Source organism: Petaurus breviceps, unplaced genomic scaffold (assembly GCF_028583685.1).
Source record: "Petaurus breviceps papuanus isolate PSGF00001 unplaced genomic scaffold, PetGlider_PUasm1.0 76, whole genome shotgun sequence".
NCBI classification, from domain to species: Eukaryota; Metazoa; Chordata; class Mammalia; order Diprotodontia; family Petauridae; genus Petaurus; species Petaurus breviceps.
The window spans coordinates 15,226,530-15,252,833 of NW_027186473.1; the positions used below are offsets into that span (position 1 = coordinate 15,226,530).

At 36.9% G+C, this 26,304-nt stretch overlaps 1 long non-coding RNA gene and 1 pseudogene across 1 annotated transcript; one reads left to right on the forward strand and one right to left on the reverse strand.

Moving 5' to 3' along the window:
* Window positions 1-10,260: 10,260 nt before the first annotated feature.
* LOC138174729 (uncharacterized) lies at window positions 10,261-12,143 on the forward strand. Its single transcript, XR_011171811.1, has 3 exons — window positions 10,261-10,338; window positions 10,677-10,721; window positions 11,246-12,143. It is a non-coding gene; the product is annotated as an uncharacterized lncRNA (long non-coding RNA).
* A 3,267-nt stretch (window positions 12,144-15,410) lies between these two features.
* On the reverse strand, window positions 15,411-16,134 carry LOC138174730 (large ribosomal subunit protein uL30-like; annotated as a pseudogene).
* Between the last annotated feature and the right edge of the window lie 10,170 nt (window positions 16,135-26,304).

The following is a 26,304-nucleotide window of genomic DNA, read 5'->3' on the forward strand; positions in this document are numbered from 1 at the left end:
CAGATTCAAGTCTTTTGCAGAATTCCAATTAAGGTGGATCTTTCTCTTCACTGTGGGAATTGCACCATATAACTGATTACAAAGCACATCATGGAAACAGCTTTTAGAAACTGCAAACAGCCTATTATGGAGAATGTATCTTATTAACAAAGGTCATATTAGAAACTCACCCCAGTAAGTAATCTTATCTCATGTACAGTACATCAATAGGCTCGGAGGCTAGTGAGCAGTGTTTTCCAATTAAGTGAATCTGTTTGACTTTTTGAACTATAAATAAACTGCAGCAAAAGCTTCTGATTAGGCTTAAGGAGACTGGCTTCTACTGCAACCAAAAGCCACTGACACATTTAAGCATACTTAGAAAGTTAATCCTTAAAGGAGTCAATGGGCAGATTTAAAGTTGAAGCAGCCAGGCTCTGGGTCTAATTCTCTTCAAATTTCTGCAGTACAGACAGAAGAGGGAGGTGTTTCTCAGAACAGCTAAATAAAGAGCACGCTCCTGGCCTTCACATTGGAGAGCTGGGTCCACCTGAAACAAAACTCATTTTCAAAATAGCCAAAAGCTTTTGCTCCCCTACATAAACATGTGCAATTAAGGAGCTCTTCATACTTGTTAAACAGCAACACTCGACCTTTGTTTATTGTTCTCTGAAGTCTCCCCAAGTACTCAATGCGAATCCATTCACCTGATGTTGATCTGAAGACAAAACCCTAATGGGTTCTTTGCCTTAATTAATTATGTTGTATTTCAGTCACAGAGAAGATGCTGGTAATCACCTAGCCATGCTAGAACATAGACTTAAATATGCTTTGCCAGTAGTCTCAGATAATGGATCTTTGTAAATACTACCCCCCTTACTGAGAAACAAAGAATTGCACTTATATTTACACCAACCATCCAAATTATTTTCCTGTGTACTGCGTGACCAGTAGCATACAAATCCAAGACTACTGACTTTAGATATATCAGTATGAGGCCAAAAATGGAGCAGACAGTGAAGCTAAGAGGCCGATATGTGGGGTGAAGCCATGACTGTAGCCCCATTTGGTCAGAGGTCAATGTAGCTAAGCAGCAAAATTTAGACCAATTTCAAATGAATTGAATTCAATTAATGTTACTTAACCATAGTCTTTGGATAATGAATAATAAATTTTCAGAGGGTCACAAATTCTGCAAAATTTTTATATTGCTTTGAAAGTGTTGACAGTTTTAGGGGAAGTTTGCTCACAAAAATGTAAAAGAAAAGAACAATTTATAAAAATAATTTATTCAGGGATGTACTTCTTAAAGTTGAATGGCCATAGACTGGTTTTTTTAAAAACATAAAATCTGCTTTATTTATACTTAATTTATAAACATAAACTTTGTTATCATTTCAAAAAGTTTAGAATTAATAATATGACCCCAACTGGCATAATAAACAATATTATAAATTGTTCTCACCTTTTACTACATCAACTAATGAAGAATGTTTTTAGATTTTCATCTTCATCTCTCCTTTTTTACCTCCTTCAGTTCTAAGTGAATCTTGATAGAAGAATTTGAGGTCATTTTGGCCCAGGTTGGAGATAAGGCACTAACATTTTGAACAATGTTCAGAAATTGCTTCCATGAGAGTTATGATTTATGGGGAAAGGGCCAAAAAGAAAGAGGAACTGAGTGAGATATAGAAATTGGGAGCAAAGGGAGCTATCACTAAGTTAGGACTAATTGAGGCTTTATATAGGGTGATAACATCTAGACCAGCATTCTTCCTCCAGAGACTGCCATCCCTAGGTTTCCTGACTACCTGCAAGCTTATAAACCTTGACTCAAGGAGCTCCATTGATAAGCCTCACTACCAGAGTTTCAATGCTATATAAACCTATTCTTTGCCCAGTACCACCGGTAGGGTTCTGTTGCCATGGTATCTCTCTCCCACTGGTTTCTCCCCTACAACCTTTACCCTCTGGGATGCTAGTTTGTGAGGTTCAGATTCTCCTGGTAAAACTGCCCATATCTGTACTGTCCATTATACTGCCACCATAGCCTCTTTCTCTGCTGCACCATTATTGTTACTCTCCCCCTCATGTTTTATGACAATCTATAATACCAACTACAATCCCTAACCCAGGTGAAATAATTCTTAGTTGTATATTTAAGAATGAGGAATGGAATAAGGAGGGAAGGGTAGAGGAAAGGAAGGAAAGAAGAAAAAGGTTCCCTATAAAACTAAAGAAATGATAATGATTGTTTTTTTGTATCAGTAAAACAAAAGTCTAGGACATTTGGCATATTGATTAATTGAATGATTAATCCACTCATTTATCATGCATCTATTAAGACCTACTAAGTATTAGGCATTTTGCTAGGTTCTGTGGTTATAAAAAACAAGAAACAGTCAATGCCCTCAAGGAATTTATATTCTATATTTCATGATAATAACATACACCGACATAGAAAAATATTTACTAAGAAAACACAACTTAGTTTTGTGGGGGGGGAGGGGGAGTTGGAGAAGACCCTAGCAACTGAGGAAATCAGTATAGGCCTAATAAAGGATGTGACCCTTGAGCTGAACCTTGAAGACACAAGAGATTCTCAAAGTCTGAGGAGAAGAGTAAGAGTATCTCAGATACATGAGCACAGCCTGTAGAAGCCTAGAGATGGGAGATGGGATTGAGTATGGGGCTGACCGGAATGTAGAATGAATGAAGGGGAAGAATATGCAGTAGACACCGAGAAGGCATAGAGGGCCCACTCTAGTGGGTCCACATCGTTGTTGTTGTTCAGTTGTTTTCAGTCTTGTCCAACTCATTGTGACCCCAGGGTCACACAGTTAGAAAGTGTCTGAGGCTGGATTTGAACTCAGGGACCCGTCTTCTTGTCTCCAGGCCCAGCTCTCTCTCCACTGTGCTACCAACTTTGCTAATAAACTGATTGTGCTTGAAACTTTATTGCCTCTGTTTATTTTTATTGCAGATTTCTATCGCTAAGGTGCCCAGGTAGAGAAATTGTCTATCTGCTTTGGTAATAAAGAGTTTCCTCAATAGGAGTTCTTTATATCAATGCAATCATATGTCTGGACCAAAATAACATGACAATTCATAACTGCAGGGATTCCGATAATGAATACTTATATAATGAGAACACCCTGCAGTAAAGGATAATTATGAAGATAATTGGTTAATATAATTATAATCAATGTGCTATAAGTTCAGATAGGGGAAAATTAGAAAAAAGCTCCATAGAGTATAGTTGGCATTTGATCTGGGCTATGAAAGATATAAAAATGGGAAGGAACATTTGTTTATGGCAAGAGAAGGCACTCTCTTAAATAAGTTAAATATTGTCCTTTCAATCTTGTTCCTATTACTTGCTATCTGAAGCAAGTCTACCTGGCTAGTGTAAAAGTAAATTTTAATTGATCAGTACCTGATTTAGGGAATTTTGACATACTGAAGGCCAAATTAATGAGGTTGGATAATAGGAATAGGATTATTCATCATCACTATTGAAGGACTGTTGGAAATGTTGGTAGAAAACTTTTAGGATATCATTTTAAGCCAATTGTGGCTTATTCTAGATGCTATTTCTGGTGTTAGTGATATAGTGGACACTTCCAAATGAATACGACTACCATTTGTAGTAGATGCCATTATTGGTTACTTCTGGAATCATTTTAGCATCTACAAGCACAGGAAAGACTTACGTTCTTTTTTGAAATTAAGTCTTATGTTTGGTAAGTTGCAGAAGTGAGAAAATAGTGATTAAAACTTGAATATTTCCCACCATATATTCCATTGAGTATAGACATTGATGGTTTAGCTTTGTCTTTGTAATGCAGACTTTAAATATTGGAGGTAGTGGTCACCATTTAGACATCAGTAGCATTCCTACCATTGTTGCTTAATTCTAGACATTTGTCAAATCTAACCTCATCTAGGACAGGAGCAACACTGGCTAATTTCTGATATCTCATGGATTTAACAAGCAAATAGCTTCGGTAACCCAGAAATTCAGAAGCAGAGCCTTCCAAAATCATGTAATGGGCAAAGTGTTACAAAATCTATAGCTTCCATAGATTGATCTCAGGGCCACAGACATGTTGGCCTTGACACCTTTTGTCTCTAGGGCATTGGGAAGTGTCTACGTGCTTTGCTTGGGCCAGAGTACTGAGTGCTGGTTGTTGATGCATTTTTTTGGTGTTATAACATTTGCTATTTTAAGTGATTTTTTTGGTTCTAATTTGTAATTTGAGGTCATATGACAACTCCTGACTGATCGGGGACAGGGAGGAGGTCTGTAATAATACCAGTATTGTGAGTAATTTTAAGCCCAAAGCTATGAAAATTCTCAGGATAGCTGAAGGTAACTATTATAGTATATAAACAAGAAGTGTGTTCATTCTGAAAGTGGAAGAACAGGTTTAAAGTGTGAAAGACTTTTGTCAAGGTAAAAGCTAGTATGCAAGATACTTTCTTCTACTAAGTATCTTATTCAATTTTATTAAAAATGTCATTTATAATTTGGGTAGTTTAGACTCTGGTAACAATGGTTTTACCTCAAGCTATTTGCATTTTATGAAGTTGAGTTAGAAGGGTAGCAGGCAGTCATGATATATTCAATGTCAAAGAGAATGCTTCAGGGAACCACTTACAAAGTCAAGTGTTTACTGAAGAATGCACATTAATTAACCCAAGGACAAGAAAACCTCTTTTTTCTGTCCTATCTTTTTTAAAGTTAGTAATGCATGACTAAGAGGAGAATTGAAACAGCATGTCAGAAAACACACACACACACAAATACACTCATATAGTATTTACTCCTCAAGATCAATAGTTTGATATGTATATTGTTACAATATTCCCACTAGGCATTGCCTATCTAATTTAATCTTTGAAAATAGGCTAACAAGTGGGGAAGCTTTGGTCCTGTTTTATACACTTATTACAATGGGAGATTTTGAAAAATTAAATCTGATGTTTTATACTCAGAACATAATGTGAAAGCAAATAAGGAAATCATAGACCAGAGATAGAGCTTATATTACCCACCAGAGTTGTCTTAATTTATTACTTTATATGGAATGCTTTTTATCTAAATTCACTTGGAAGCTTTTATGAGTTTTTTTCCCTCCTGGTTGCTGACATGTTTTTCATGAGGACATTTTGTGTTGTTCAATTATGTTTTGCATAAGTCTTATATGGTCTCACTGAATCTGTGGAGATCTCATAAGTGATCAATGAACTGTAAGATATTTGGCATGATATTAATGAAGGTCAAGAGTCTGAAAACCCAGAAGAAATATTTAGGAAGATTGGACACTACCTTACGGATTTGTGGGTAGGATATATAATTTACTTGTTAAGCAAAATTAGGGTCTTTTGAGTTTAAGTGAAAAGTTTAAGATACATCAAGGAACATGTGTTCCCTGCTTGAGTATTCCACAGTGAGAAGTCCCAGATTTGTCACTAACCAGCTACATAGCTCAAGGCAAGTCATTGAACTGTCTCTGTCTCAGTTTCTTCCTTTGTAAAATGACATGGTTGTACTAAATGATCTCAAAGGTCTCTTCTGGCTCTAACAGTTGTCTGTGCTCATATATATATATATATACATATATATATATATGTATATCTATGGGTCTTGAGAAATTGATATTAATAGTGATGGTAGGGGAGGGATAGAAACAGGGTGAAGGAAAGAAAAGCCCAGTTCAGATTCACCTATTTGGGGAATGGGTTTTCTGTAGTTCTTTTTTTCTAAGACTCCAAAATTGTCTTAGCTACAGAATAATTGAGGCAGAGAATTATAGATAGTCTAGGGATGACTGAAAAACAGTTGACCTTAATCTTCCTTTATAAACTATTAACCTATGGGGAACACAATAATGCTTAGAGAAAATATTTAGAGACTTCCTTCAAGGATAAAAGATACTAAGTCAAAAGGAGCAGTTCAAATGTGCAAACTACCACACTTAAGGCATTCAGCCTATTGGTGATTTTTTTTTCAATTAGGACTATTTGATTTGGTCAGTTTGCAAGTGCCATGAGGTTAAGGAGTCCATCTACCTTCAGGTCTCCCAGAGAATGTTTAACACAGTGCTCTGTAAATAGTAAATAAGTGATGAAGAAATATTGGGGACCAACGTCTGATGGATCATCAAAAGCAGATTAGGAAAAATTCATTTCCATTAATTTTGTGCACTTTTACTATACCCACAAACCATAGTTGCCTACCAGAAAACTTGTCTGAAGCTGCACGTCTCTCAGTACATTCTGTCTTTTGTCTTTGAGATAAAAACTCAAAATGAGATGAGATGCATGCCTCAGCAAGTTCAGAGACCTAGTCTCTGGCCTTTAGGTAAGTTATAGAATATTTATCTCCCTACCCCGAATTCCTTTCAGTAGTGAGCAGGCACAAAGAAGTAATCAGTTCAAGCTGAGTGATATGGCTATAGGATCATAGATTTAGAGCTTAAAAGAAACTTAAAGGTCATCTTGTCTAGCCCCTTCATTTTACAGATGAGGAAACCAATGCCCAGTAAGGTTGAAGGTGATATAGGTTGCAACTTGATGGAGTAGGGATTTAAACCCAGGCCCTCTGGCTCCAAAGGTGTGACTCTTTCTATTATACCATGTCATAGTGCACTGTATTTTTAAGGTTTAGGATTGGTTCATAATTTACCCAGTGTATAGTTAGCCAACATGGATCACAAAATAGCCTATAAAAAATCTTTAAGAGCTTTAACATCTAAGCAACAACAACCAAGATTCAAACAATCAAATGTTGGACTTCTTTAATTTTTTTTCCTTTTCATTACTTCTAAAATACTAGATTTTTGGCAAATATACTATCAGGGGGAAAGTGCTGGAAATAATTAAGAAATAATTTCAGATTTCAGAAAAGCAAGATAAGGATAAAGAGAGCCTAAGTCCTTTGAGAACCATCCAGCCAAGGGAGATAGGAGGCTGAGATTAGGTTATATTTTTGTGGGCATGTTATAAAAATGTATACTTGTCCTCTGGGATGAAGAAAACACCATAACTTTAAAGAATGTTCTCTTTGAATTCCTCATTTCTAAAAAAGCCACTAGGCCTGGAAGTACTTAAAATGTCCTGTGAATTTAAAACATGCAACAAACTGTAAATGATGGTAGATAGTTTTTAATTGTTGTTATTGCAGTTTTGTGAAAGTGTGAGCCAAATGTGTAATATGCTTTTTTCCCCTATGTTGCTTCACAGATTTTATCAAATAGGCCATTCTGAAAATAGGCAGGGTTGAGGGTTAAAGGAATAGAACAGTCTATGATAAAAATATGCTTGGGTTGCTTTGATATCTTAATAATGATCAAATGGTTAAAAGTTTGTGAGTAGGGTCTAATTCAATCCCCAAAGGTGAATTTTCTAGTTCATCATGGTTTATATAATCTAAAAAACCCTTAAACTATTTGAGTAGACTCATGTAGAATGGCACAATTTTATAAGTCCAAGACTGACCCTACATGTTGGCACAGTAACGTAACTACCTACCCAGTATGATCTAAAGATTGCTGAAATGTTGATCACCCAGTCAGTCAACAAGCATTTATTCAGGACTTGCTATGTTTCATGTATTTTTCCTCAAATATCTCACCAAAACAGTATGCTGTGGCATCTGAGAATTGTCATTGTCTGAAAATTCCCCATTAAGTTAAGTACATTTTTCCTCGGGTAGAGTTCATGATATAGAAGTAGAAGGGAGCTGATTTGTTATGCCTTAGATTTGGGGAAAGCAGATTTCAAACCAAGGTTGTATAGGATCCCATAATCTAATTTCTTGGAAGGTGTAAAAAAGGAGCAGTTAAGGATAAGGATAAGGATAAATAATCAACCAGTCAATAAAGTTCTATCAAATGCATACTATGTGCCAGGCACATAGAGGATACAAAAAAAGAGACCGAAAGCTCACAGTCTAATGGGGAGACAACATGCAAACAACTATGTGAAAAAATTTAGTTGGAAAAAATCAAGAAAGGGAAGGCACTAACATTAAGGAGGATAAAGAAAGTCTTCCTATAGAAGGTAGAATTTTAACTGAGAATTACAGGAAACCAGGGGGTGGAGATAAGAATGAAAAGAATTCCAGGCACAGGAATTAATTAAAATGCTGGGAGGTAAAGTCTTGTATAAGGAACAGTAAGGAGTCCAGTGCCTTTAACTTACAGAGTTCATGGGGGTGAATAAGGTATAAGAAGATTGGAAAGGCAGGCCCAGGAAAATTATGAAGGGCTTTGAACATTAAACATAGGATTTTATAGTTGATTCTGGAGGTGACAGGGAACCACTACAATTTATTGAATGTGAACGGTGGTAGTGGTGGTGGACATGGTCAGACCTGTACTTTGGAAAGATTACTTTGACAGACGAGAAAAGATTTGAAAAGGGAAACTAACCTATTGCAATATCCCCGGCAAGAGTTTGTGGGCAGTAGGTAAGCAGCCAGTATACAGAGAAGAAAAGTGAGACAATGAGATTGATACAACGGTCAATCTGATGAAAAAGATGGGATGGAGTAGGATCTACTCTTACGTACAAGTGTTTGTCTTCAAAGACGAGCCACCTCTTCATGAAAAACAAGAGGAAGGCAGAAATAGAGGCATGCCAGAGATGTGAGAGGAAGAGCAGTGGAAAAGAGGGAGTGCTATGTGTAGGTCTCAATTTTTTTTCTGTGAAATATGAGGAAAGATTCTCAGCTGGGAGAGTGGGAGGAGCAATGGCATGTTGGAGAAAGATGAAATGTTTTGGAAAAGTCGCTGCTGAGTGAGGTAGTGAGTCATTTAGGGAGCTACAAAAGGGTTGGCTTGCAGCAGTGGAGGCCCAGTTGAGCTTATACAACTGGGTTATAAATTTATAGTGAATCCAATCAGTAGTTTCATGATTTTCTCCAGATTTGGCAGCATTTTAGCAGGAGCAAAGGCAACAAATGATGGTGTGATCCAGGGCTGGGGTTTAGCAGGACAAAATTGCCAATAGGAAAAGGGAGAATGGGATTCAAGAGAAGAGAACAGGGTCTAGAGTTGAATTGGATGACAAAAGGTCAACATAAGGAACAGGGGGAGAGTATAATCAATGCAGGGATGGGAGCCTGAGAAAGAATTTAGTGGCTGAAGGCAAGAATAAAAAAAAAAAGGCTTGGAGGTTGCAAAGGAGAGGGAGAGGTATAATAACAACAGAGTGGATGAGGGTAAGGGAATATCAAAGTTCAGTAATATAAAGAGGGGAATTTGTGGGGGGAAATAAGATCAATAGTATAACTAAGCAAGGTGAGGTAGGAGGTGGTTCATGGGAAATGAGTAAGTTAAGGATCTGGGAAGTTGGGAGTTGGAAGGAGTATCAAATATATATGTTGACATGTCTGAGTATAAGGACAAGAGATGGATAAAAGGGGAAAATGTGAGCTGAACTCACAGAAAAAAGGAGGGTATTGTGAAAGTCAATAAATAACAGCTGTTAGCATTCTGATTGAGTTGTAGAGATAAATTGAATAAACCTCAAAAGAGAGAGACAGGAGATGTTATTGAGTGACGGTGGTAGAAGCTGAACTTGAAAGTGACAATAGAGAATGAAGAATATTCTAACTGTCCCATATCAACCAGCAATTTTAGCGTGAAGAGTGAAAGTGTGACCAGTGCTGGAAAGGGTGGCCAGGGAGGCTAAGACATTAGGAAGGAGTCAGTACTCAGTCAGAGTCAAGAAGAAAGGAGTGGTAGAAAGGGTAACAGTTAAGATAAAAGAATGTTTGTTACTCATAGAGCACAGTTGAAGGGGGTAGATTACTTTAAAGGGGGGAATTGTGAGGGGAAGGACATTGAATCGAGGGGGGTGGGAATAAGAGTAGGTGGAGGGTGGGATGAAGAATGGGCTTTGAATATTATAGCCAGGACTTCAGATCCACTGCTATAGTGAGGGTATAAGTGGATGGGAGTTTGTCAATCACTGACAAATGAATTAAGGTGGGTTTTTAACATGCTTAGGGGTTTAGGTTATGGATTGAAGCTCAGGCAAGGACCATTGAGGAGAGCTAATGGAAAGGTGTTTCTTATCTCTGTACACAGAAGAGAGGCAGAGGGAGCCTTTCTCTCTCTCTCTCTGGAATGGTCTCTCTCTGTCCCTTGCAAGGGGGAAGAAGACAGCTGACGAGACCAGCTTGGGATATAATTTCTCCAATCCCACGTAGGCAGGAGGTGACTGGCCTAGGGGACCAACATATGATGTTATGCTATCTCTTGATTTCCATTCAGGTAGAAAGAGGTCAGCCTAAAGAGACCAGCACCCTTCTTGTTCCCCTGTGGGCAGGAATGTAAGAGGATACTGGTAAGCAATTCTCAAATCACCCACAGGAGGGATTTAGGAGACCTTCAGGCAATGTAATGGCATCTTTTCAATCCCCATTTATGTTTGAGACAATTTATATATTCTAATGTCTAATGGGTGTTTAACAGCTGAAGAAAGATTTCTTTAAAATTTCAAAGTGCTTCAGATTCCTCCAACTTTATTATTTTTTGTATTTGTCAGGAAAGCTATATTATCTGTGACTAGTTTGCATCAGTATAGATATCTACCAGGGAAATGGTAGGTGAATAATTCTATTTTAGGTTCTAGGGAGTAGGAGTTTTTCTTTCCTGATTCTGAAATGTTTCAACTTGTCATAGGTAACTCATTGAAAACTTAGATTTCAAGATGACATGTAAGAAATGGTAAGTGCATTAATATATTTATATATATACATGCATATATGTATGGACATAAATATATGCATATAGACACATATGTATATATACACACATATTTGCATAGTATCATGGTCAACTCTAAAGACTTATGCCAGCAGCACTAAAGCCTAGAAAAGGGATCCTACCCACTTTTAAAATGTTATGGACCTCTTTGACAAGCCAGCAAAGCACATGAACCTCTTCTCAAGATAATGTTTTTAAATGCATAAAATAAAATGTATTGGATTACAAAGTAAAACCAAGCTGTGTGAATAAGAAGGTGGTGTTTTTCCTCTCATCTAAATGGGAAAGTTAATATCCCCTGAAATCCCAGACTCTAAGTTAGAACTCCTGGCTTTGAATGAACCAAGTTTTGCAGGTAAAGTTAAAGACAGCAAAATGGCTTTTTGTTTAAAGATATGTTGGTAGAAAGTTGAGAACTAAAGAAAGGATAAGGGATGATAATAAGATCAAACTAATCAAGTCTTTTTTTGTTTCTTTTTTCTAAGGAGAATTCTCTTTGGACTGGGAGAGAGAATAAAAATGGCTAACAAGACATGGAAAACCCAGATAAATGAGGAGTTGGACATGTGGCATCCAGATGCTTTAATTAGTTCAGACAACCAGGTCCTCAGGAACTATATCCTAGGGCAGGTTTTCTTAAACTTTTTCCACTTGTGACCTTTTCAGTGCTTCTTAAACTGCAGGGCATGACCCTATATAGGTACTGACTCATCAGCTGACTTCTGAATCCTGGAATTTAGAAGTATCATAAGCCTAAGAAAAAAGACTCTCCTACACTGCCAGGAAAAACCTCCATTTTGAGTCAGTCTCCAGGCGAGTCATGCTTACTCCCTCGTGCTTTTTTTGACATTGCTCCTGACTTTCCTGACTTCTCCACGTCCTCCAGACCTTACCTGCACTTTTTAGTTATGTTTTATTACGTCTTTCCGCATTCTAATCTAAGTAAGGTCCTTGAAGACAGGGACTCTATTTTTGCTTGTATTTGTTTCATGCTTGTATTTATTACATGCTTGGCATGTAATAAAATCCTAATAAATGCTTATTGATGTGACTGTTTCTTTCTTTTTTTTTTTTGGAGGGGGGAAGGTAGGACAACTGGGGTTAAGTGACTTGTCTAAGGTCACATGGCTAGTTTTTGTGTTGAGTGTCTGAGGTTGGATTTGGACTCAGGTCCTCTTGACTCCAGGGTTGGTGCTCTATTCACTGCTCCGCCTAGCTGCCCCTTGACTTTGGTTCTTAATATTGTTTATGATTATTTTGTTCATAGCCCATGTTCTCTGCTGAGCAGGAAGTCCCATAAATCTGCATAGATTAGAGCAATGAATATCATTTAGGTATAAAACAACCCTATGGTAGTTAAAGTGAGCTAGAGTAAAGAACACTTACATGTGTGATTGCTGAGCAGCTGTGAGGAATGAGTGAGGATGGGGACTGAGGACAGCAGGACTTAGAGGAGTGAGGGGAACTTCTGTTCTTTGTAAACTGTATGTCATTTCTAACAGGATACTTTCTGATCCTTGTCTTTGTTGGATGTATAGAAAGGATGCCCAAGCAGATGGCCTCTGGGGTCCTTTTCAGCTCTTAAGTCCTCTGAGTCTGTGAGTTGTCACTAAAAATTACCTGAATAATTTAGTTATTCTATAAGCACTGATTAGGTTATAAGTTTACTCAGCTTAAAAAACAATGACCATGAAAAAGGGAATAGCTAATGGAAACTCTTATCTATGAAAAGGGCCACAAGAAGTATAAAATCTCAACTCAACTCAAACTTATTTGAAGAAATAAGAGGGGAAGGTCTAGGTCTAGACCATATAGACCATGCTGCTTTCTTGAGAATTCAGGCTGGAGTAAAATGTTATACTGGGAGGTTGTGTGTAGCCAGTATCACAACCTATTTTCTTAGTGAGGGAAAAATATGGTGTCCATCTAAAAATGGGATATATAAAGAGGGGGCAGAAGGATTCCAGAGAGAAATTGGCAAAATATTCTAGTTTTACTCTCCCAATTCTAGTAGATGCTTAAATTTTGAAGAAACTAAGCACAGTGAATATTAAATTTTAAACAATTAAAATCAGCCATGGATTGGGATTTTACATCTTATGTATCTTGGCTATCTGATTAAACTGATTTGTTTTAACCAAACTAAGGGTTATTGCTGATAGATAGGAACCTTAAAAAATACATTGCTCAAAAGTTTCATAACTTGTAACATGTCCAGGATGCTGAAAGGAAAACAAGGGTGACAAAAGGCACATAGGAGTTTTAAAGAAGTTTCTGGTGGGAGAAACTTTTGGACCTTAAAGCAATATATGTGTTTAGTGCGTAATAGAAAACACAGTAATAATGACAGAGAAATTGGTAGCCAGATAAGGGATCATTTCAGCCTTATGAAGCATGTTAGTGCAGCAATTGCAATTAGGAAAATTTCCTCACTGGGAGTCATTAGGAAGATGGTACTCCACTAACACTGCCAAGTTTTATTTGCATACATTGAGCATTGGGATCAGAGCTAAAGAAAAAAGTTTGCTTTTATCAATGTACTCCATGTACATGCATTAGTTCATGGATCTGCATTTACAGATGTATGTTTTTTTTCTTTTAATGGGAACAATTGGAGATAATGCAGATTTTAAATTCCCATTATTTGCCACTGGATACCAGGCAAATTGGGCTACCATTAGCAGGATTCACATCAGCTTCTATTTCATTATCCTCCCCTGGGGTGTTTGTTACTAGCCAGATAAGTAACTGGTGTCTGTCAGGTGTGCTCCTTAGCTATAGGCCAAGTCAATCTACAAAATCCAGAGAAATGGAAAACTCTGCAATTGGTCTGATGGCTTTTAGAGAGAATCTACATAAAAAAGCACCTAGAGGCAAAAGAAACAATCAGTATTTTTTGTCTACTTAAACTGAACCTATTTTTCCAACATAGGAGTAAGTAGCTGTAATGGAAATGCAAATTTAAAGATCTTCCCTGCCCCTAGGCTAAAGTGCACCTGGAGACTGGGGTGGGAGGCTTGTTTTTCAGTTGATACTTTTTGATTGGCCAGTGGTTCCAAAAGGTTGTTACATTCTCTGAGCCAGGAGAAGGCTATATAAGCCCTGATGTGTAGCTTTGTTTTGGGACTCACTTTGAGAAGTGTTCTGTGATTTGATCTGAATTCTGGGAAGCCGTTGTTGAGAGTCCCCCGGCTTTGAAAAACCCAGATGTGGAAACCCAGATGTTGACTGGGTATGGATGTAATGGTTGGACAGTTTGGAAATCTGTCTACTTGATCTGTTTCTGTCTTGATAATTCTGCCTGTATGCTTTGAAGTTCGGGGTGCTGACCTATTTCCCCTGAACAAGGTAAACGATATATGTCTGACTGATTAAAGTAAGCTTGTGTAAGGGTTATGGGATTTAAAGATCTTCCATGCCCCATGGACGTGCTGACATAGCAGGAAGGGGCAGAGCAAGCGAAAGTGAAAGCCAGAGAAAGCGAAAGCCAGAGAAAGCGAAAGCCAAGGACGTGCTGACGTAGCAGGAAGGGGCAGAGCAAGAGAAAGTGGAAAGCGAGAGAAAGTGAAAGCTGAGCTAGCGGTCCTGCGGTGGCTGGCGGCGGTTGGCGGCGGTTGTGACGGTGGCGGCAGCAGCAGAGGCAGTGGCAGCGTGAAGCCCTTTTTTGAGTTAGGACTGCTAAGGACTTTCTGCTAAGGACTCCTGCTGAGGACTGCCAGGGGCCGGAGCTGCTGGGAGCGGGCTTCCAGGATGCTGGGTGGTTGCTGTGAGTGGGGAGAGGAGGACCTTTGCCTGAGGTAGCCTGTTCTGTTTTAAAGGCTTGAAAATGTGGGTGCTTTCTACTTTATCTATCTGTGCCAATATCATAACTACTCTGATGGCTGTCACTTTCTTGTTTTGGGACTCAGTCTTTTAGTATCTTAATAAATTTTCTAGTTTATTTCCCCATATGGCAAACATGACATATTTTGTGATGGATAATTATATCAGCATATTTGTAATCTCTATAGGCATTGTGAATATGGCATTGCTGATACAGCTTGTTAACCCATTTTGAGTTGCTTTCCTTTATCAAAGCAGATCCAAGAACCTGTGGTGGCGGCAAACCCTGAGGAAGTGTTTGGGGTGCTTGCTGCTACAGTAGCATCTAAAAAAAATCCAGGGAATTATTATATCTTCGGGACAGCTAGGTTTGGAGTCTTGAAGACTCATCTTCTGAATTCAATTCTGGCTGCAGACACTTACTAGCTGTGTGACCCTGGGCAGGTCACTTACCCCTGTTTGACTGATTTTCCTCATTTACAAAATGAGCTGGAGAAGGAAATGGAAAACCATTCCAGTATCTCTTCCAAGAAAACCTCAAGGTCACAAAGAGTTGGACACAACTGAAAATGACTGAACAACAGCAATAACAACATCATTTCTAATTTTAATAATAATTCATATTTAATACCCAAGATGTAAATTGGTGCTCTTATACAAAGGTGGTTGAATCAGTGATATTTGTTAGTCATGGTTTCTGTTGGCAGATCACTAGAGTTAAATCTAGGTTATATTTAGTCTATGTAGGGATTTCTTTTATTTTTTTTCAATTTTATCACAGGCATTTTTAATAACAGACCATTAGAAAAATAATTATGGTAGAGACCTTTAGTTCATTCTTCTAATAAGCCTGTTGATCTGGTCTTCCCTGTTACCAGCATCTCCACTTTCTGCAGAATGAATAGTCTTTTTCTTAATTCTGCTCATGGAGAAGATAATTTGAATGGCCACAGGAAGTTGTTGGCAGCTTTGAAGTGCTTGCCAACAGTGTAGATTATCATGGATCAATTCCTCCATGCAGATAATTTCATATTTAACAAGATATTTTGCAATAAGGGCATTATCCCTCAGGGCAATTCTCTGTTTTTGATCTTGCCATAGCCATGTTTGTACATCAAGTCATTCACAGACTTCAGGTTTGGGTATCCCAATATATGGTTCCACAATCCTCAGCATGTTAACTGAAGCCTTGTTAAGGTTAACAAAAGTGTCGTTGAGGATTTGGCGAAGATGAAGAAGTTCCAATACTTTTTGGACCTTTGGGCTAACACCATTGATACCTCTGATTCTGATCACAAAAGTGAACTTGGGGTCAGTAGGTGCATAATAGTTGACAGCTTTGCATGCCTTTCTAGCCTGCTGGATTTCCCTTCTGTACATCTGTCTGTACTCCTTATGGTAGGCTTTAGCTTTCTCATAGATAGCTTTTCTCCTTATTTATAGCCATCTTCTTCTTTAAGTGTTTGACCTTCAGTACTGTGAAAGCTTTTTTCTTTTTCAGAAGGGATTCTGGAACGGATGACAGCTTCTTCTTTTCTTCTATGCCCACCATGATTCCCGCTAGAAAAAGTGAGTTTATGTAGGGGTTTCTAACAAACACATACACATGTAATACATATGTGGGAAGAACTTTAAATGACATACAGGAGAGCTCTGTGTATACATGTATATTATGCTGTATGGTGTGTAGACGGAAAATAGATACATTCAGGATAGTAAATAAAGGATACTGTTATACTGTACTATCCTAATATAGTTCATTTTTACAGAGTACAACTATATATGGATTAGTGCAATAATGAATCCCCTGAAGTGGTCACATTATTCAAATTCACACTGCATATTTCCATTATCACATATATACCAATTATAATTTTGAATAGTGCAGATTCAAATACATATGGCCATTTCACAAGATTCATTATTCACAGTAATTAAAATCTAGACATACTTTAAGGCTTACAAAGTGCTTTTCTTCCAGGTAGAAGTATAAGTGTTATTATCCATATTTTAAATATGGATAATAATGTAAGTCAGAGAAGTTTGCATAGTGTACCTACTTTCTTGAAGCAAGAGAGTGTCAGAGTCTAGGTTGTGAACCCAATCCTTCTAACTTTGAATTCAGTTACGCTTTCCACTACAAGAGAATGCTTCTCATGCTTTAACAGTAATTAAAGAGCCATGGTGGAGCAAGAGAGAGCTGCCTATGTGATGTTATACCTGTTTATTTTTTATAAAGCATATGCAAGTGTCATATAGTAACAATATTCATTAAGTAAAAATATTCATTACTTGAAAAGTGTGGTGAAATGATATCCTACCATGAGATGCCATCTTCATTGTCTAAGAACATCACTTAAGTGATCTTTCACTAACTTTGCTCACATCTCCCTATCCCACTATGATATCTCCTGCCCCTGAATTGTCCCTAAGCTCTCCTCATATTTAACACACACTTTGGAAAATCGAGATTGACACTGGTGATATGCCATCCCCAAGGTGGAACAGAAGCTCCCTTAGTGGACATTTAAAATTCTTCATAATCTTGAAGCATGTTTCTTTTCAGTGTGATTGAATATTATTCCTTTCTATACACTCTATAGTCTGACTAAATGGCCTTCTTGCTGTTACCCATAGTCTACCATGTTCCATCTTTATGCCTTTGTACTTGTCTGCCATGCCTAGAATGTTTTTCATTTCTTGGAATTGATCTTTGGTTTCCTTCAAGACTCAGCTGAAGTGACATCCTCTTATGGAGTCTTTTTCTGGTATCACTTCCAGCTACCAGCATTTCCTCCCAATACTGCCAATTTTACTATATATATATATATATATATATATATATATATATATACATATTCTGTTTACATATATAAATGTATACATTGTCCATACAATAAAATATGAACTCTTCGGACTTTTTCTCTCTAAGTGAATTTTACTTTTGTGTTGTGTAATTCTGTGAAGTATCTCCTTTTTAATTTGATGGAAAGAAAGCAAGTCAGCAAATTAATTTGGATAGTATCAATATCAATTTGGATTAATTTATTATAGCCTATTCATATGTACTGAATACCATTCTGACTCTGTTTTACTTATTGTTTTGCTGAGTATCTAATATATAGTAAGTTACTTTATAATTTAGAGTTATATAACTCTAGGGTATGTATTGATAAATTAAAACATTCTTTATAGACTGTAGTTAATCATTTTCTTCTAATTTTCAAGATCTATATGGGAATGTAACTTTTTTTGTGAATTTTTTTTTATTTTTCCTGAATCCATTCATTAAGCATGTCAATTAATTTCTTTCTGATTCTCTGGTGTTTTCTTAATACTCCCTCAAGTTATTTGCAAGTAAAGATAATTTTGTTTCTTCTTTGCCTGTGTCTTAAATTTTGTGTTTTTAATGTTTGTGTCTTGAATTTTGTTCTCTTGCCATACCACTGATGAAATTTGGATTATTTATTATTAGTTGATTAATAAGACCTTTAGTTAATAATTGCAACTAATATCTATGGATTATACTTGAATCAAGTACTACAGTCTTTAACAGCAAAGTCCTTAGGATCTTATGTGACTAAAAGGCCCTATCTTTGAGATAAGGAAGATAAGTAGTGGATGAGTCAATCTGGTCAAGAGATGTTTTGCAAAGCATTGGGTCTCTGGTGCTAAATGGTATCTGTCATGGGATTTTCCAGAGCTCATCACTCAGGTCTGTGTTTTTCCCATTGCCATGAACTCTAGAGATGCCTTTTGCCAGTCAGTGTTCTATATAGACCCCACTCTTCATCTTTCTTATAGGCAAATCACAGTCTTAGTTTAGTTTGCATCACTGGACTTAATGTAAACTCCAAACTGTATAAGAAGCTGCTCTGATTGTAAGGTGTACTTTTGGTCACCGAAGGACCACTGACCTTTATCGACAACTGCTAACTTTACTAATAAATTGATTATGCTTGGAATTTTTTTTTTTGCTTCAGTTTCTCTTATTAACAGATTTCTTGCAACACTTACAATTTTGTGTGAATACTTGGGATAAAGTAAAATAATAAAATTCATTGACATATATTAACTTTACAACTTTTTAATATGCAATGCCATATACTGCTTTTGCTATATTAATTTGTTTTACTATTTGATATTAAGTTCACAAGATTTTGATATATACATATATTTAATTCACCTTGAAACAATATATTTATTACATTTTATTTTACTCAGAGTCTTTAGCCTATCTCTGATGATAACACTTTATAGGCTTTCAACAGTATTTAAATAAATAAGTTCTTAGGCCATTGAAGGCATGTTTATTTTCTTCTTGGATAAGTTGTTTCACCCTTCATGATATTCCCTATGGTATTAGGTTATATTGGGGTATTCCATTTCTATTTGAGAATTTCTACTAATTTCAGAAAATTTCTGCTTCTCAGAACACCAGTATCAGAGTTTATCATTTCCTTAAAAAGGATACCCCTTCCAGTTAAAACAAAGAAACAAATCCCCTAATTTTTTGGGTGGGTGAATATTTTAAAGTGTGAAGAAGATGCCCATATTTTACGTGCTCATCTTGGCTTCTTCCAAAAAATGGTTTTTATGTAGCTTTGATTCAAAAAGTTGAAATTCATCAGTAAAATTACTTTTTTTCCTAGTCTGCAATATTCCAGTCTTTCTATTATCTTGCCCCAAACAAGCAATTTTTCCCCTCCATTGCAACTCCTAGTGATTGTTTATGTGTCTATCATTTCATTGTTCTTCCAACTTCCTGTAGAGGAATTAGTAACAAACCTGTCAGTTGCCAGATCCCACTAAACATCTTTGCTTTTCTTCTGAAGATTAATTAGGCTGCCTCAAGGCAATAATTTGTCAGTTTGGGGCACTGTTTTTCATTTTTGACCACATCTTTACCTTGTACTTTGGTACAACTGATTTTGTTTCATAGGGAGATTGATTTATCCTTGAAATGCTTGGCATCACCACATCATCAGCTCCCGCAATAAATCTAATAGTCATTGAAGTCCATTCCTTAAGATCTATAACCTTTATACATTTCCTTATAATAATATCCATACTTAAAAAACATAGAATTAAAACATAGTAAAATATTGTGCTATTCATTCTGATCTTTTCCTTCATGTTTTTCTGCTTAAATGTAATGGCATTTCTGTTTCCATCTCTCTATCTTTCACTGTCTCTGTCTGTTTCTGTCTCTCTGTCTGTCTATCTCTGTCTCTCTCAGAGGTGGACATTAGGGTCAGCTGCTTGTGAGACCCTGGAAAGTAGATAATTTCATTTCTCTTTTTCATTCTCATATGCCCTAATACTATTTTTTAAAGCCTAGAGGAAGTAAGCGATTCAAAACAAGTTTATTCCCACCCAACCCAAATTGGACATTGTACTCTATGTTTCATCTTGGTGTTTTCTCTTGCTTCTCCCTTTTAATGTGTGAAAATGGATGGAGGGGTGCTTGAAAGCATGAGCAGTGCTTTCTTAGTCAGCATTAGCACCTAATACACTAAGCTTTGAAAATGCTAGCATAAGCCTAACAATAATGTAACATCCTTCTTCATGATATGTTCTTAGTCTCTCAATTTAAGTGCCCATTTCAACACTGGTCAGAAATCAAGTCAAAAGGGATGATTTTCTCCTTAATATTTGTTTGTAATCTTCAGTCCTCATATGAACACAGGACAGTTTATGTGAGGAAAGTTAGGGTACATTTTTTCTTTCTTTTTTTAAGGTGAATGAATCAGGAATAACAGAGCCTGTGTCTTTCCCAAAGAGTGTTCTCTATATGTGGATATTATTTGGCTTCTATTTCTGAGAATATATTCAGTTATACCTGCTTAATAGTACATAGGCACAATGTGATCACATTTAATTTGCTTCTTAAATGCATCTAGATTTTGCTGTTGCAAATATAAGCAATATCTGTCTTAGGGAACTATGAGCACTGATGCTTTATTTCATCATGTGGGCTTGCTGAATTCATTGGTCTATTATGCTAAGCATCAAAAGACAAGTTGAAGGAATCAGCAACTGTGTTTCCCTTCAAAAACAATCAGCCTTATGAGTTCAGATTTCCCAAATGTCCCTCCATAGAAATTATGCCAAATGACAAAGTTGTCAAGTTCAGAATGTGTCAAAATCCATTTGCTATATAAAAAGTTGCCAATATCTCATCATTGTGTGATGACTCTGCACTCTTGAGGAAGTTTAAAACTTCCATTAATGATAATGGGTATGCTTCCTGGGTACAGGTCAGGTGTCAGCACCTTGCAAGGGGATTTAAGTCCTGGAAATAATATAGATGCCCAGGCATTTAAGAGGCAACCATTCTACATTTTTCACTTACAATAGCTTGTTGCCTAGAAAAGCAGTATTCTATAGAGCCTAGAGGACCATCTTTAGAGTCAGGAAATCCTGAGTTCAAGTGTGGTCTCTTATTTATATACCCTGCTCAGATGACCAGGGGAAAGCCACTCAATGCTCCAGGCAATGATCTTAGATTTTTACTCACCAATGCATTGGCTTTAAATCATATATTTTCATCACTGGAGGGAGTTTTTAAGTCTTGGAGTTTTCCACATTGAAAAAATTCCACTACTGGACCCAAACAAACAAACAAAAGCTACAAAATGATGCTATCTAGGTAGGACTAGATTTTTGTTTTTGGTTGTGGTGTAGGGTATATGAAGAACAGGAAGATGCTTGTTCAATTAACTACCTTTTCTACTTTAACCCAGCCTGACCATAATAGAGTACACCCTACTTGTATGCTTGGGACTTTAAACCCTGTGGAAAAACTTTCCCTTCTAGGAGAGATTCCAACAGCTATTTCCATGTCATCCTAACCACTTCTTCATCACCGTCTCAACTTCTGTGATCCCATCTCAGCTTATTGACCATATCTCCTCCTCCTCATAGCATTTATTTCTATTTTAGCTTCCCCTCTGCCCTACCCAGATCGCCTATTCTAGGGTGAAATCTCAGCTCCTATCTCTGCCTATGGTCCATCCCAGCAATGGGCCCTTTCCAGGCAGGTACTCTTCACAGTCTAGGATACTAAGAACCCAAAGTAAAAACTCCATGAACTAATACCTAACTCATTTTCACTGAGCATGTCCTCTCCTACTACCCACCATGTTCCTGGCATCTAGGCAGACCGAACCCAAATTACCTTGCAAAATAATGCAACCCAATCTAATTCCCTTTCCTCTTTCCAGGGTGGAAATTTAAAGTGCATACACTTTCCGAGACCTAGGTAGCTATAGCTGAGGCAGCATTGTGTGTAATAATAAAGCTCTGTAGAAGAGCAAGGAAGAGAGGGAATAGGGAAGGGCACATAACTTGGCTTGTAACAGAGTTCAATTTTACACCCTGATTCCTGACTCCTGCCAGTGCCATGGAGATCCAAACTCTGAATGACAGAAATTTGTCCATGCTGTGTTAGATGTATTAGTAGCAGCATGGCAGCGCCCTGTATTGGTGGGTCAAAGAACTGAGGAATGGAGCAGGATATGTTGTAAAGGTGGGGGTGGGGGTGGTGGTACTCCATTAAGCCTCAGGAAAGAGACCATTATCCATCTGGGGCTAGTTTTTTTTTTCCTCCCAGAAATCACAAGGGCAGAGACTGATGAACAGTGAATTAATTACTCAGTGTGGGTGGAGGCTGGGAAACTTTGAGAGAAAGATGTCCAAAATAGAATAGTTTGCCATGTCTCTTCTCATATGACTCTACCATGATGATTTCAGGTAACATTTATAGAAACCTTGAATAAGAAAAATGTCATATGCTAAGAGTGAATTTAAGGCTAAAATTCCAGAAGGGAACCAATCCTTTCTTTCCGGAAATCCTTGCCTGATCTATTGAGAAGATTTTCTCAAAGCAATCAGTATCTTAACTTTAAATGCAAAAGAGGATACTGCTTTTAGATGGGTCACCACACCAATCACTTCTGGTTGGTGGCAGGGGTGGGCAGTTGGGGTGGGGTGGGGAAGCAAAAATCTTATCTAGAGGAGAAGATTGGCTATTACCTTAAATCTATTTCTCTGAGAAAGGCATTAGCTTTGTTTCTATCCATTTTCCTAAAGGGAAAAGTCTAAAGAGGAATTTAGTGTAATAAAACATATTGTTTCTTGATATTTCTAGAGAATATGAAAAAGGATTATCAAAGTACAATCTGTTTTTCCTCAGGAAAGAAGGGGAGAGGTTTGTAAAATGATACAAACAAATGTCACTCTGAGTAAATATCTATTCATCTCTTACATGCCAAAAAAGGCAACCACATATTGTAAAATAAAATAGTCATAGACCTGGTAGCCATTTATCCAGCATTGTTATCTCTTCAAAGGAGCTATGGATATTCCCTTTAAAGTGCTGAAAAAGAACGTGGAATGGAACAGAAATGTATTTGAACAGGCAAAGTAAGTGTCAAAAAGTCCATGCACTAAACTTCATAGTTTTTATTTATAGGAAAGCCTTTTGAGCTCTCATCCAGAGACTCCCCTTTGTTTGGACATGATTCTAACAAGCTTGCTTATCTGGTTTCCCAGACCATAGAAGGTCAGAAACAACAAATTGGGAATGAGGGAAATGTGAATGTTTGAGGCAGGAATATTGATAGAAGAAAAAAAGAAACAGATACCAACTTAACAGGGTAAGGGGGAGAGGGGAGGATAGAAAGGTCATTTAAAAAAATCTGACATAGGAGCTCAGAAAACACAGCCATATGGGTCCATGTAGTATAGCAGCAAAAAACCCCGAAAAAACAAAACTTTATATATTTTAATATACTGTGAGGGCATTGCTGTTCATATTAATGGCCCTAAATCAAAAGAAAAGACTAAATCATATCCCGTATACTCAGTTTATAAATGACAGAGTTTCTAATACAGTTTAGAAAGGTGATCCTCCCAAGTCATTAAAATTTGCAAAAGTTGGTGGTAATAAAAGAGTAAATTTCAGCTGCTTGAAAAATTGACTTTTATGGAACCCATCATTCCCAAACAAAGCTGGATAGAGGAGAGATTGATCTCTATAGTACAACCTGTTATTGATCATATTTTGTGCTAAAACATCCCTGACCATAGTTTTCTGGCTTCTACTTGAAACTCTCTGCTGATCTGATACTTTAACTTGGCATTGTTGTGGGAGTTTTTCAGCTTGGGTTCCTAGAGAGCCTACCACCACCCCCCAACCCCCCAAACAAAAAGCTCTGCATGTTGTTTATTGTTATTCAGTCGTGTCTAACTCTTTGTGACCCCATTAGGGGCCTTCCTGGCAACAATACTGGAGTGGTTTGCCATTTATTTCTCCAATTCATGTTATTAAATGAGGAAACTAAGGCAAACAGGGTTAGGTTATTTACCCAAGGTCTCACAGCTAGTAAGTATCTGGGGCTACATTTGAACTCATGAAGGTGAGTCTTCCTGATTCCAAGCTCATTGTACCACCTGTCATCAAGGTCTGCATGACTGTAGATCAAATAATGAGAGTAGTAAAAATAAAAGGATAATAAATTTATTAGTGTTATAAAGAAAACTCTTCTCAGTAACATCTTTAGCTTCTTAAAGTATTGATTGGGTTTTTATGATTTTTCAATCCTACTTAGAGTAGAAAGACAATTAGCATCCTTCTGCATCACTTTTGGATAATAAGTAAACCTTTCAAAGGAAAGGGAGAGGTAGAGGAAGGAAGAATTACTCAAAGAAGTAAAGGGGAATATTTGGAAAGAAGCTCATAGGATTTATGTGCAAAATCAAGAAGGAAATGGATGTAATCACATGCATAAAGAAATCACTTTTAATACAGAACACTTTTTAGGTAACTGGAAACTATTTAGGAATAAGTAATATTTTTTTCAGGGAATAAGGCAGGGCAATTGGGGTTAAGTGGCTTGCTCAAGGTCACATGGCTAGTAAGTGTCTCAAGTATCTGAGGCCAGATTTGAACTCAGGTCCTCCTGACTCTAGGGCCAGTGCTCTATTCACTGTGCCACCTTGCCACCCCAAGAACAAGTAATTTTACATTAGTAGATGAGACTATCTGTTCTACTGTGTCCTTGTATAGTCTGTTGTATTTTATTTCTCCTTCAGTCTCTTTTTAATTTCCAATCCCTATTTCTAGGTCAATGCTCTATAAGCAAGTATAATACAATTAATCCCCCCCCATTCAATGATAGCCCTTCAAATACTTGAAGTTAGTTCTCATCCCTCCTGTTTTCTCTTCTTCTGGCTAAATATCTCTATTTCCTTCAACACATCCTCAAATGACATGTTCTTCAGGTCTTTTATTGTCTTACTTGCCTTCGTTTAGAATTTCTCTAACTTACCAGTGTCCTTCCTAAAATGTAGTCTCTGTAATCGAATAGAATAGCCCAGATGTAATCTGGGTAGGGCAAGTCTGCTATCACCTCCTTAGTCTTACACACCACATTACCCTTTGACTGAATTACTTTTTTGGTCACCATATCATACTTGTTGAATTATTTTAGTCCTGTCAGACTCTCTGTGACCCCATTTGAGGTTTTCTTGGCAAAGATACTGGAGTGGTTTACCATTTCCTTCTCCAGCTCATTTTTACAGATGAGAAAACATAGGTGTAAGTGACTTGCCCAAGGTCACACAGCTAGTAAATGCCTGAGGTTAGATTTGAATTCTGGAAGGTGAATCTTCTTTTCTTCAGGCCTAGTGCTCTATCCACTGTGCCACTTAGCATTTAGTCATTTTGACATAGACTCTATTTTCCTTTACACTGTTTGCAAATGAAAGGTTTAGCAAGTAGATCTGCATAACTAAGATTTTTGGTAGGTGGGTGTAGTGTTGAAACCACTTCTTATGGGTACAATCTACCTACAAAAAAGTTAGAAGTTTTCATTTACATTAATATATCAATTATAATTGTCCTTATCTGTTCATTAAGAAAGTCTGCAGAGGTGAAGTTCCAAAAGCCAATGTAGTTTTAGTATAGTTAATTTCTCATCATGGAACAGCTCCATTGATGAGTGTTCCAGAAAGAAGATTGACATTAGGAAAGAAGAATGTAAAAGAAGGAAATAGAGAAATCGATCATTGAAAAGAGAGGATAGATAAACTTAATTTAGGAGGAGCAGAGCAACAAAAGGTTAAAGAAAAAAAGGGGTTATATAAATTCATATTCACAATTCATTTCTTTTGTTGAAGTTTGAAATGTTATTTTTTAAAAGAAATAATTGTAGAAAATCAATCTAAAGGGGCCTATTATAAAACCTACTTTTAATTATGTTTTTATTAATGTGCTCTCCTTTTCACTTCATTACAAAGAATGCTGAATAAGCCCACAGCGACCCAAGTCACAGTCAAGGAGACATATTACTTGACTCAAATTATAATTTCCCTATGACTCCTCAGTTTTCAATTCACAGAATTATTCTTATCTAAACTAATCAGAACTAATTTTCTAATTATATACACACACATTCATACACATGTGTATGTATATATATGTATATAAAACATAGCCCTACTTTTCAACAAATTATTTTATCTTTTTATTTATCTGTTAGAAAAATTTGATATTTATAATCTCATCTATCTATCTAATCTATCTATCATCTATCTATCAATCTATCTATCTATTTCTATCTCTATCATCTATATGATATCATCTATCTATCTATCTATCTATCTATCTATCTATCTATCTATCTATCTATCTATCTATCTATCTATCTATCTATCT